At 42.4% G+C, this 9,829-nt stretch overlaps 1 pseudogene; it reads left to right on the top strand.

Annotated features, from left to right (window-relative positions):
- The first annotated feature begins 4,839 nt into the window (after window positions 1-4,839).
- Window positions 4,840-5,083, top strand: LOC101561166 (annotated as a pseudogene).
- The last annotated feature ends 4,746 nt before the right edge of the window (window positions 5,084-9,829 follow it).

Below are 9,829 nucleotides of genomic sequence, written 5' to 3'. Positions count from 1 at the left end.
AAAAAAAAAAAAAAAAAAAAAAAAAAGACAAAAGTTTTTCCTTGATTTTTTCATTCCCTTTCATATTATATTTCCTACTCCTCTCTATGGAAAATCTTCAAAATACCGTTTGTTTCATTTTCCCCTCCTCATTTTATCTTGAACCTAGTCTCTTTAGGCTTTTGTTTCTGACAACAGCTAAATTGAAACTACACTTGCCCAGTCTCTATTGGTTTCAGATTTTAGTGCTATGTATCTTCAATTTATCATTTATTGGTCTACTCTCTCCTGTGTCACTTGCCACTTATTTCACTGGTTTCCCCTCTCAGTCTCCTTTACTGAATCCTCTAGAATGTCCCCCAAAGTCTCATGTGTTCAGGCCTAGGACTTGGAAGGTGTTTGGATCATGAGGCCACCATATTCATTAGTGGGTTAGCCCACTGATGAGTTCAGAGCTGAGCGTGCTGTTAGGAGGTGGTGTCTGGTCAGAAGGGGTGGGTCCCTGGAAACATGGCCCAGAAGGGGTGTGCTGTCAGGGCTGCTCCTCCCTGTCTGCTTCCTGGTGCCATCAGTGAGCAGCTTTCCTCTGCCAGACCATTGCTGCCTTGGAGGCAGGGGACTGGGATTGAACCAGGACCTTGGGCTTGCCAGAAAGGCACTTATCCTGCTGAGCTGTCTCCCCTGCCTTGGAGAGAGCTAACCATGGACCAAACTCTCAGAACCCGTGAGCTGGAATCAACCTGTCCTTCCTGTTGTGGGTGTCCGGTCCTTGGTTCAACAATGGCAAAGTGACTAATACACTCTCACGCAGGCCCTGATATTCTCTCTGTTCATACTGACATCCTTGTTGATCGCTTCTGATCTTCATGGGTGTAAATATCACAAATGCATCAACTGTACCCAAGTTCTCCTTTATGGCCCTGGCTTCTTGCCTGATTTCTAAATTGATAAACTCAACTGTTTGGGTATTTCCTAGTTTGTGCTTTGTGTTAGTAACTCTGCCAACAGAAGGGGAGGGCATCAATTTTGATAATTGGAGATGAGTCTATTTTGTTAAGATGTTCTATTTTTAAGTGTAGAATTTGCACCATATTAGGTAATTTTGTGCAGTTTTTTCTCTCTTCTTACTTCATATACTTTGTTCTGTTATATGATTTGCCAGAGCCAGGTTTGAGGTTGGCTTGTTTTTTATGAAGATATTTTCTGGATACTTACAATAATTTAGAATCTATTTTAGCTATTTTCAGATATATAATTTAAGTAATTTAGTGTGGTGAAAAAATAATTTTATCTTCTGATCACTTGAAAAGATGTTGATAAACTATATGTTTCATCTCTACTGTAATTTTCCCAGCTTTCAATATCATGCTTATTAGCATTTAGTTTCTGGAATCCATTTTTTATGTTTTTTGAAAATGGGAACATCTGTGCTTCCAGTCTTCTGGCAACTCTTGTGTTCCTCTCCGTGTCTCAAAATTGATGACAGTGGTGCCCTGGTTATACCACTCAGTGTTAGGTTTTATACCTCCAGATGTGACTAACTGCTGGCTCAAAACTTGGGCCAGACTGAGGGACCCCGGTGTGTTCTTGCTGTACTTGATGGCCTCATGAAAATGCTTATGCAGTCCTCTTAAATTGGAAAATTATTTCTCTAGATGAACGTAAGTGGTGCAGTTCTTCGGAACAGTTTATTCCCTCCAGCCGTAGGTCTTTCTCTTCTCATTTTCTTCTACATCTAATAAAATTCCAAAATTGATTTATCACCTTTTTAAAAACTATGTGGTAAGAATCTGGGAAGATAGCTGGGCTGTCTAAGAACCTGCCTGGAAAATGCATGGACCTGGGTTCGATTCCCAGAACCACATGCCACGTGGCCCCGGAACCTGGAGTGTGCCGTGCCGACTACTGAAACTAGGTGTGGTGACACGCCTGTAATCCCAGCGCTGAGGAGGCTGAGACAGGAGGATCACATGAGTCAAGCTACATAGTAAGAACCTATAGCAAATAAATAATGCAATAAATGATTTTTTAAAAAGCTATGTAGTAAGAATATGCTATATGAGAGATTGTCTTTATTTGATTGGTAAGTTGTATGCTTCAGTGAAAGATATTGAACATACTTTTCTCTACACATCATCCTTCGTTGGAGGATTAAAAACGAAAGAGTTCATAAAGATGGACATGTCTGATCAGTGAATAGGCCTAGAGGACCCACAAACAAATTCACACTTATGTGGTCAGTTGATCTTTAGTAAAGGGACCAGAGCAATTCAATGGGAAAAGAAATTCTCAAGGAGTCACTTTAAAATACCTCAACATCTACATGGAAAAGAGATAAACTTTGATTTTTCTCATGTCATACACCAAAATTAAAGTAGATCATAGGCCTAAATTTCAGGGTAAATTAATATGTGTTCTAGAAAAAGGAAGAAAACATTGATAATCTTGGGATTAGACACAAAAGGCATGAGCCATAAATGAAACAACATACTTCAAAAAATTAAAGTCTTTTTCTCGTCCAAAACATTAAATAGGCAAGCCACAACGTAGGAGAAAATATTGGCAGACATTATCTGACAAAACATTTGCATCCAGATCTCATTAGGAACATTTACAACTTAATGATAAGATATACAATTTTTAAAAAAAAGAAAACGGGCAAAAGATTTGTATAAAGTCTTAACAGAAAGATGCATAACTTCGCTGGCCACTGGAAAATATAAATTCAAACCACAGTGAGGCGCGACTCACCTTCAAAAGAAGGAAGTGCGGCCCAGCTAGGTGATGGCAGAGACCTGTCACCCAGTAGATTATAGCAGGAGGATGGCAAGTTCAAGCCCAGCCTGGGAACCAGGAAGACTACTTAGCAAGACCTTGATTCAAAATACAAAAAATAAAAAAGGTTGGGAATTAGCACAGTGTGTAGGTCTTGAGTTCATTCAATCCACAGTAACAATAACAAGCTACCAGAATGCCACATGTTGATGATGGTGAAGTCCTGTTCAGCCTCTGTGGAAAGGCAGAATGCTGCACCATTGGAAAACAGTTCGGCAGCATGACAAGGACCCAGCAGTTCTACCAGATGTTTACTTAAGAGAAATGAAGGTACATGTCCAAGGAGATGTGGGGTGGCACAGGCCTGTAATCCCAGGGGATCATGGATTTGGCAGGAAGATCACAAATTTGAGCTTTGCCTGGGCAACATAGCAAGATCTTGTCTCAAAATAAAATATTTTAAAAAGAGGATGTAGCTCAGTACAAAGGCCCTTAGTACTACCCCAGTACTGACTTGGGATCAGGGCAGCCATCAAGAAAAGAAAGAAAATTTATCTCCAGACAGAGACTTTACACAAATGTCCCTAGCAGCATTATTAACAGAAACAACTGAAATAGCCATCAAGCAGTAAAGATGTAAGTGAACTGTGACGTGTTTATTCAGCAGAGTATAAACTCAGAACAAACTGGTGTACTGGTGGCCAGAGCAGCCTAAGTGCATCTCAGAAACTTCACTGGAAGTTGAGAAATAAATCAGACACAAAAGACAAATGAAATATGAATGTGCAGTTCTGCACTTGATCTTAGCCAGAAGGCCAAGAAGGGACTGTGCAGTTCTGAAGACGGCAGAAGAATGACGAGAGAGATGGGTCAGCACCTGCCCTGCAGCTGCAGGGGGAAGGACAGGGCTGGCTCAACTGCAGGGGACCAGCTGGAGCTCTGCAGCTTGTTCTGGCAGTGCCCGCACAGCTCTGGGCAGCTTACGCTGCGTGGACCCTAGGGTCTGTGCATTGTGCTTCGGTCATGGTTTGAAGGTGCTATGCCCTAAACCTCCAAATGGCTTCTGCTAAAAAAAGGATGACTATTCAGCAAATAAATTCTTCCTGATGAGCATCAGTTTAAAATGCTTAACCTCCTTTTCTTTGATTTTGTTCAGCTATCATATGTAAAAAACACAATCATTGTTAATTTCTTAGCTGTTATGGTTTAAGTAATAGAATAAACTGGGATTATTAATTTAATAGTTTCCTACAAATATCTATGATTTCATATTTAATTGTCCATTAAATATAATGGATACAATTATATCTTAGTGATCTAGATACACCCTGTCACAAAATTTAAAAAAATAAAAAGGGACTCGGGGGTGTAGCTCAGTGTGAAAGGCCTGGGCTTAATCCCTAGTACCACTAACTAAATAAAAAATACACATAATGTATAAATGTATCTTTATAAGATAAATGCTGGTACTGGTCAATCACTGTAAGTAACGTAGCATATTATTTGCAAAATAAAATGTCTACCCAGAATAATGAAGTATAAGTAAATTAATCTATGCTGAGCTATTTTTTTATTATTATTTTTGATCATCATTGCTACCACTATCCTTTTCATCACCATCCACTCTCAGAATCTTAATTTTTAAATTGTTTTATTCTGGATCAAAATTTTGAATCGTATGGCTTTAGGAGCAGTCCAAAAGATGGTTAACAAAAAAATGAACACACTGCCAGCCATCAATAATGCATTTCCCAGATGGTTTTTGGGAATAATAGTTTATTGTAAGAGCAGTCAGTTAGGAGGAAAAGTAACAGTCATTTAAGATTTAAAATAAGGGCTGTGTGTGGCTCCGTGGAAGAGCATTTACCTAGCATCTGTGAGGCCCTGGGTTTGATTCCCACACCACAACAAGAGATTTGAAATAATTTCTGACTGCATATGAAAATATAGTTCTCTCTTTTAACTAAATATAGCATGTAATTTATAGTTGAACCTTACTCTCAAAATGCCCCTTATGAAGCCAAACCTTTCCCACAGTGGGAAACACACCAGTGTATCCGCTCACCACCTCAACCAGGGAAGGAGATGCTAATTAAAGTGAAGACACTGACTGGAAAGGAGATTGAGATTGACACTGAGCCCACAGACAAGGCGGAGCGAATCAAGGAGCGTGTTGGGAAGAAAGAGGGAATCCCACCACAACAGCAGCGGCTCATCTGTAGCGGCAAACATGAATGATGGGAAGACAGCAGCTGACTACCAGATTCTAGGTGGTTCTGTCCCCCACCTGGGGTTGGCTCTGAGAGGAGGAGCTGTCCTTAGGCAATGATGAGTCTTCCCTCCTCTGTGCCTCCTCCCCCTGTCGCTCAGAGTGAAGTATACATTCTGTCACTGGCTGGGGCACATGAGCCATTGGCTCCTGTCTTGGCTGCCCTGTGTTGGGTATTGACTGGTGGGAGGCTGTGTGGCCCCAGGATGCAGTATTCCTGGCCCAGTGGGCCTTTGCTGGCTAGTGGGTTTTAGTTTGCAGTCCTATGTGCTTCCCTCTCGTATAGCTGTTTCCTTGGTTGCCAATAAAATATTTCCTAGCCTTCTGGGGGAAGAATGCCATTTATTCTGCAAATATGCCTCTGAATGAAGTCATTTGCCTCTTCGATTAAATGTAAAGCAAGATAAAAGAATTAGGGACCATCTAATAAATCTCTTTGATCCTGTAAGTTGGTCCCTCTTTCTAGGTCTTGATCTGGAAACATTAGTGCTGTGAATGAAATCCTGGCCCTTCTCTGCACAATCCATGCATTAAAGACTTAGCCCCCAATATGACTGTATTCAGAGATCAGGATGAATAAGGTGGAGCACTAGGATGAGTGTTCTTGCTGGAGCAGACTGTGGAGAGCTTGCGCTCTCGCCCTCTCTGCCTGTGTCCACACAGGAAAGGCGGGAGGGCTTGGGGCGCAGGCAGCCTGCAGCATGGGAAGAGAGGCCCCTGAGACCCGGCTTGTTCGCACCCGACCCTGGACTTCCGGCCTCCAGAAGCGGGAGAAAATCAGTGTTTCCTGACAAGTGGAGTTAATGTGTGTGGAACATAATGCACTGAAGCAAACTAAATTTACTTCTTAAGAATGTATGTTCTGTCAAAAATTAGATGCTCCAAAATAGAAGATCCAATCAAAAAATTGGAAGGTAAAATGGACACCTCGGAGAAGAACAAATGGCCAATAAGTACCTTAAGAAATGCTAGGGCCGGCCATACAGCTCAGCAGACTGAAGTGCCTGCTTAGGCAGAGCACAGGGGCTGGGGGTTCCATCCTCGGCACGCTGAGCCAGCCCCATGCCTAGGGTGTGCTGAGACTGAGACTGGGCGTGGTGGTGTGCGTCTGTGATCCCAGCACTTGGGAGGCTGAAAAACAGGAGGGACCACTACAAGTCCGATCTGTGTAGTGAGAGCTTGAGGCCCTGTACTTAATACATAAAAATATAAAATACAAAGAGATGCTCAACGTTGCTAGCCATTAGAGAAAAGCAGATTAACACAACACTGAGGGCTGGGGAGATGGTAGTATAAGTGCCTGCCTGGCAAGTTCAAGGTTCTGAGTTCAACCCCTCTTACCAAAAAATAAAATAAAACAACATGAGATTTTACTTCTGAAAGATGGCTGTCATCAAGAAATCAAATAATAACAAATGCTGGCGAGGCTGTGGGGGCGAATGCTTCTACACTGTTGGTGGGGACGTAAACTACTACAGCTGCCAAGGCAAGCAGAAACACCAAATTGACATCCAGGACGTGGAGACATTTATTTTCTCTGGTGGCCGCTGATTGGGATCATTCCCAAAATAGCAGACTCTGATCTCCAGGGGTTCAGGGCTTGTATGGGATAAGCAAGCAGGAAGTACAGAAGCAGAAGGGCTTGTCATTGGGGATTGGTTTATACACTGTGCCTCACAGAGACCCGCTGTGCCTCACAGGGACCTGCAATTTCTGAGAAACGAAAGTAACAGAACTGGAACTATTTTTGGGGTGTTGTGGTTTGCATCTGGGTGTCCCCCTAAAGCCTCATGTAGTCATTGGGGTGGGCTTCTAGAGTTTGTGATTAATTAATGATGCAATGGTGGGATTATGGGTGCGAGTGCTGCTGGGATTATGGTGTGAGTGCTACGCCCACCCTGGGGAAGGTCAGCTGAAGGCAGCACAAGGACGGGAGAGAGGCTTGCCTCTGCCCCTGCTGCTGCTGCTCCTCCTTTTTGTTCTTGTTTTGCTGTTTTTCACCTCCATGAACCGCTGTCCTTGGAGCCAGCTGAGTGTGGACTGAAACCTCCACTAATTGTGAGCTAAATAAACCTTTCCTTCTTTAAGTTTGGATGCTGGATATTTTGTTGCAGCAATGAGAGAAAAGTAACTGAGATACTGGGCAGCTAACACACTGAAGGATACTGGCCAGTGGGCTGGTGTGTGCTTTGTGCTACACAACCACTGTGCAGCTATCAGTATGCAGATTCCTTAAAAAGTAAGAACAGAAATTTCATGTCTACCTTCTAGGTATTTTCCCAAAGTATTTAAAGATATCTTATAGTAATCCTCGCATACTAATGTTCATAGCAGCACAATGCATAATAGCTAAATCTTGGAAGCAGTCTATCTCAACAGAGGAGCAGATAAAGACAGTGTATTTACACACAATGGAATACTATGCTGTCATAAAGAAATAGAGTCATTTATAGGAAAATGGACGTAACTTGAGACTATAATCTTAGGCAAAATGAGTCAGACACACAAACTTCAGTATTACATGGTTTTTCTTACATGAGAAACCCAAATTATAAAAAGCAAAATAAAAGATATTAGGACGTAGGAAGATCTTTCTCAAAGGCAAAGGGGATCAAGAGCTGGAAAGGAGGAGAGGGAGAAAGGGATGAAGCTGTGTATGTGTGCCAGCTCCACACAGGTGAGTAAGCAGTAGATACTGCCCGAGCAGAGCCCGTGTTCTAAGCCCCGTGTGGTTCTGCCTGCTGTACCTATACTCCTAGTTACTCAGGGACTGAGGCAGGAAGATCACTTGAGTCTAAGAATATGTTTTTGATTATATTTTGCCTCAATAAACTCTTCCTTGTAAACCCCCACTCAGGCTTGGTTTTTGTGTTTTGCAACAGGATCTCTATGTATTGCAGGCTGGCTTTGAACTTTATTGTGTAGCCCAGCTGACCTCAAACTCACGGTGATCCTCTTGCCTCAGCCTCCCAAGTGCTGGCATTACAGGCATGCACTACCACGCCTGGCTCCCCATTTAGTCAAACACATTAATGTTAAAAATTTTTCCTCCCTCAGGAATAGGCAGTGAAAGCAAGTGATTGTTAAATCATGAATATTTATGTAACATAGTACAGTACTGATTGCACAGCATTCCAGAACTTGATCTGAAGAAGCCAGGTTTTGTGAAGTGATTTTGAAAAGATTTTAAGGTGTGAGGATGGATTTCAGTACACAAGCTCAGGTGTTGTCCTGCCAGTTAGATGAATTTCCATTTGAGAGTTCATTCTGCAGGGAGGCAGAGATCTTCCTCACTCTAGGGCTTTTCAACCCTCAGCATTTTACCAGTCTGCATCTTGCTTTTGATTTGTGGCTAAATCCTGGGAGATTTGCAGAAGGGGGACCATCTGCTCCTAACCCTGCCTGGTCACAGTGGCATCTGGGCCTTGGTGGCCGAGGAGACTCTCCTATCCTAGGGCACAGCCATGCTTGTGCAAGGAAGCCACGGCGCTGCTTTCACCCACTTCTTGTGACCAAAGCAAGGGCTCCAAGCAGTCCAGAGCCCTCTTTGCCTAACCTTAGCTAAATGATGTAATCATTGCTTCTCCGGAGTCTTCCTGTCTCCCTGGGACGAGGCTGCCGGTCTGCTCTGCCCCTGGAGGGTCACAGACTTACTTGAGAACTTCGCTACTCTATTCCTCTGCCTTTGCTTTGCAGGCACAGAGAAGCCCTCTTTGATACTTATCTTTGATATAAATGCTTTTAAAAACATGGATCCTACCTTATCAACTGAATGCTTGGGCAGTGATCAAGGTAGAAGAGCTTAGGCTCGGTGGAAATAATAAGATCTGAAGTATGCTTTATAACTAGATAGTTCTTTGATAAATTAGCTCCTTTTCCGGGCAGGTGACGTCTTGTCCTGTTAACCTTTTAAACAAACTCATCACTCCTCAGCATTTATAAAATTAGCATAAAGATTTTTATTTTAGTCCTTGTTAAAGAGAGAGTCAGATGTTGGATAGTTTAAAGGAGAATCCAACGAGCAGATATATTTATAGACCCAAATATTCTCTCTCTCTCTCTCTCTCTCTCTCTCTCTCTCTCTCTCTCTCTCTCTGTGTTTGTACACCTGTGTGTGTTACTGAGGACTGAACTCAAAGTCTTGATCACGCTGTGCAAGCATTCTACCACTGAACAGCACCTCCAGCCCCTTATGTCTCTTTATTTTTTATTAACATAGCAATTATGCCCCATGTTTATAGAGTGCTCTGTAACATTTCAGCCTGTGTAAATGCTGTTTCATGATCCAATCAGGTAATTAGCATATCCACCACCTTAGACTTTTGTCATTTTTTTGTGTGTGAATTGGGAGCACTCAAAATCCTCTCCAGTAGCCATTTTGAAATATTCAGTTCATCCTACTGAATCATCAACATAGTCATCCTGCTGTGCTATAGAATATTATGTTTCTATCCTGAGCCATGTGTGGTGGCACATGACTCTAACCCCAGCACTCTGGAGGCTGAACTTCAAAATTGCCATGAGTTCAAGGCCAGCCTGGGCTACATGGTGAGTTTAAGAACAGCCCAAATTACAGGGTGAGACCCTGTTTCAAAAAAACAAAAGGGCTGGGGAGGTGGCTGGTGGTAGAACTCTTGCCTTGCGTGCACAAGGCCCTGGGCTTGATCTCCAGCACCATACACACAAAAAGTTTTAAAAAATTGTAACTAGGTATCCTTATGAGAAAAACAGAATGGTTTTTCCTCTTGATTTTTATTTTTTTTTATTTTTTTTTTTATTTATTTGAGAGAGAGAGAGAGAGAGAGA

The sequence above is a fragment of the Octodon degus genome, unplaced genomic scaffold, assembly GCF_000260255.1.
Source record: "Octodon degus isolate 3935 unplaced genomic scaffold, OctDeg1.0 scaffold00004, whole genome shotgun sequence".
Lineage (NCBI taxonomy): Eukaryota > Metazoa > Chordata > Mammalia > Rodentia > Octodontidae > Octodon > Octodon degus.
This window is presented reverse-complemented; position numbering and strand designations above follow the sequence as displayed.